Source organism: Temnothorax curvispinosus, unplaced genomic scaffold (assembly GCF_003070985.1).
Source record: "Temnothorax curvispinosus isolate PA1 unplaced genomic scaffold, ASM307098v1 QBEX01016164.1, whole genome shotgun sequence".
Classification (NCBI taxonomy): Eukaryota; Metazoa; Arthropoda; class Insecta; order Hymenoptera; family Formicidae; genus Temnothorax; species Temnothorax curvispinosus.
In genome coordinates this window covers 1-4,036 of record NW_020225944.1, presented here as the reverse complement: position 1 = coordinate 4,036, position 4,036 = coordinate 1, and the positions used below count along the sequence as shown (strand labels likewise).

The 4,036-nt window shown below is 32.1% G+C and overlaps 1 pseudogene; it reads right to left on the bottom strand.

Annotated features, from left to right (window-relative positions):
* Nucleotides 1–881: 881 nt before the first annotated feature.
* Nucleotides 882–1,344, bottom strand: LOC112466411 (annotated as a pseudogene).
* Nucleotides 1,345–4,036: the final 2,692 nt, after the last annotated feature.

The following is a 4,036-nucleotide window of genomic DNA, read 5'->3' as shown; positions in this document are numbered from 1 at the left end:
AGGAGTCCAAACATTCGGTTGTCTCAGAACATATTGCTAAATTCAAACATTCATTCGATTGGGATAATACACGCATTTTAGAAATTGAGCATAATTACCAAAAAAGATTAATCGCGGAAATGACTTATATTAAAAAGCAGCCAAATGGTATAAATTTAAACAAGAACACCGAATTATTGGACAATGTCTATTTTGATATTTTGAATTTATTATCTTAAATGTCTGTTACTGTGCCCTTGCGATGTGAATACTTTGTCAGTCAGCTGTAATTCTTCGCGGTGATCACACGCTTTCGTAAGATGATGGAAAGAATTCATCCTCGTTCTTGTTGTATTGACCGCTTATGTGAGTCCTCTTATTAGTCTATTTTCAGTAAAGAAATTTTACTTTGTTTCTTACAAGATTTTCAAAAAAATTTTTTATATAGATGCCACTAGGTTGGTCTGCGACAAAGAAGATTTTTCAATACAATTATTGAACTCTCACTCTTGGTTTCCATGGACACCCATGGGTCATGCAATGTAGAATACGGCCGATATTGTATGTAACTTTAACGAATATTCGACGATGTACTCTCCGACTTCACTTTGACTATCTGTCCATATTTCATAGGTGAGATCTACTCCGGTTCTTTTATTACTCCGATTCTTTTATTGTAAATTGATACGAGATATTTTTAATGTGTTATTCATCGTTATTTATGGTTTTGAAGAAAGCCAAGTAAGGCTCTAAACGTTAACATGATTGTATACTTTTATTGAAGTTATTAAATTTATTTTCAACATCCTTTATTTGCTCGAAATTTGGCTGTTTTTTATTATTTAGCTGTTTTGCTTAGTTAAGCGAGATCATATTGTTGTTTGTAGTATATACGTATGTAAATTTCTCTATGTATTTTATATTATATGTGTGAGGAAGAGAAGTGTGTAGAATACCTTGGCTATACGTATTTCCGCAGTTTGAGCGTTCGTACTGGCGTTGCTTCTCAAACTTTCGACATTCATCTTCTTCGCTTGTTCACGAAGAGCTTTTTCGTGATTAACAACATGGCTGACAATTTGACTATAATAATATACGATGAGAACCATTGGTATACAATAAGAAAAAGTGAATATCGTGGCCACAAAATATTGTATTTCTGGCGTATCTGTCAAATAATCGAAACTGCAGCTCGTCAAAAAGCCTTCAGGCACAAATCGACCCCAGACATGCATTAGTGGCATTAGGGCCCAAGGAATCGTATACGTCCAGATGAGCACGATAAAGAGCAACACTTGACCACGAGATAATTTCCCATCAAGTGGCCGAGCTATAGTACTAATTTTATAACATTATATATATTTAAACATGTGTTTATAAATTATTCCTGGTGAAAAAATTTCTCATATTTTCTCAGAAATTTTGTAAGAATTGAGACTTATAAAAAATTCTGAAAAATATATATAAATCTTCTCAGATACTATCAGAAATTTTCAAAATATTTCAGTATTTGTATGAAAATTTCTGATAAATTGCAGATTTTTTCATATTCATTTAAATTTTTACAAAGATGTGTTGGCAAGAATAATCTAAAATATGTATTTTATTATTATTTTGCAGAGATAGTAAAGTTACTTTTTAAAAGTAACTAGTTGCCGTTACTGGTTACTGATTCTCAAAAGTATCTCGTTACCGTTACCGTTACTTAAAAAGTAACGATTCGTTACTTTTTCCGTTACTTTTTTGATACTAAAATGAGATTACAGACTAAAACATTTACTTTTGTAATATTTTTTGTTAAAATATTTAAAAGCAATAAAATTATAAATCGCAAGACCACAAAAAATTTAAAGAGAAAGGTTTTATAATGCTTAAAAAGCAAAAAATTTTACTTTTTATTAAATTTATAAATACAGCCAAAGTTATACTTTTTGTACCCTTAATTTTATTAAAAATTTTAACGCAAAAAAGCACAGTGGCGAGAGCGCGGCATCAAAGTCGATATTCATAAAGTTCATTCTTATACTATTACGACTTTGTGATTAGTTTATGATATCTTAAAACTATTCTTGGGACGATTTTAAATATAACGGACTATGAATATCCGTCAAAGACTGAAGATTGAATATACGAAAATATAATGTCATAAATTGTAGATTCAAAATACAAAAAATAACGATAAAAGTAACTATTAAATATTCTTTACTATTAAATATTCGTTACTTAAATATTCGTTACTATTACTGAAAAAATGTAACTACGTTACCATTACAGTTACGAAAAGAAAAAAGTAACGTCGTTAACAGTCCATTACCAAAAAAAAGTACTTGTAACGGAGAGCGGCAGTGTGGTTTAGTGGTAGAGCGCCAGACTCGTAATCTGAGAAACCAGGTTTGAGTTCACTTGAGCACGTAAACATGGAATTTATTTTCCGAAAGCTGCGCTCTCCGTGCAAGAAAGACTTTTGTCGGTGGATCAAACTGGGCTCCGTCTTTCGGGAAGAGACGTTAAGCCGTTGGTCCAAAGGGTTAAGTAAGAGGAGAAGGATAGTGATGGATAAGAATTGTAACCCTAAGGGGATCGATTAAAACTTCCAAGTACTTGTAACGGTAACGGCGTTACAAATAACGCGTTATTTTCCAACCCTGTTATTTTTTCCGACTTTTTCTGAAAAATGTTTCAATTCATATAAAAAATCTGAAAAGTTCGGAGCATTCTGAGAAGTCTGAAAATTTTTATAGAAATTCTAATTAATAATATAAAAAATTCTGAGACATTTTTCCACCATCAGGGATAGCATTAATATTATATCATGAATCAATACATCATTAATAAAATTTAATACATTCTATGTATATGTCCCAGCTAAGACAACATCGAAATAACGCGAAAAATACGTGATTTTGATGACGACAACGTTATGTGACTTAACCTTCCGAGGTCACACCTCTATTTTAATAGTGACGACACTCAGTAGTCGGCACCCAGAATTCAGTCTCATAATTCCAATTAATGTGCACGTAAAAATTCATGAAACATCTTAAGGGTGTTGTTCAAAAATATGTATGGTGCAAAACCCGAAATGTACTCGATGAACAAAAATATTATAATTTTTGGTCGCGATAAGGAATAATACACCGAGGCCATACCTGGGTAGTCACCACCCATGATAATTTTCAAATTGTTTACCAAACATAATTGACATGGCTTAAAGCCTTTCTACTGTATGAATCTTCAAGAGAGCGACTCAAACTAAGAATCCTGGGTGAAAGGACGCTGAATTATAAAGCTTATTTTAAAAATATTGGGCCTGAATTTTTGTCTGGGAGGCCGCCACCCAGTGTGGCCTCGGATTAAATGGAACGTAATTTTGATGTGATTTTAAATACTAAAATAATACGTCGTTACCATTACATTAAAAAGACGTATTGTCAACGTCGAATATATAGTGTTTTGTGTGTATTCCCAAATATTGACATCCGATAGATAGCTTCCGATGAGATCTGTTTCTCGTACGTAAAATATAATGAACAATAGTATAAGAACGGTACATAAATCACAATCAGTTGTATCGTGGAGTCCACTCTTACAGAAAGATGGCACACATTTTTAAATGCATTATTTTCAACATTGTGTGTGCTAATATAAAATGTATTAAAACATAATATTGCGTTCTTATTTGTTTCACCCAATGTCAATAAAACATCCAAAAAATGTCTTTAAAACAACTAAAAGACGTTATTTTTACTTCACTTTTCAAAGTCATTATGATGTTGCAAAAATGACGTTAATAGACTGTGGCATAATAGCCCAGTCAATAGAGACATTTAAATTGAATTAATTCCGGGAAGCAATTTTTTTTTTTTTACTGTTTTGGAGGGTTATGGGTAGTCTAAAACCGGATTTTCGGGATTCTAACCCTGGAGCGTTAGCCGCCATTTTGATTAGAAAGGTGATTTTGTAAATATCTCGCTTATTTTCAACTTTAAAGTGAAAGTGGTAATAACCAAACTTGTAGAAAATTTAATACTCTACAATTTTGGTCCTTATCATTTTT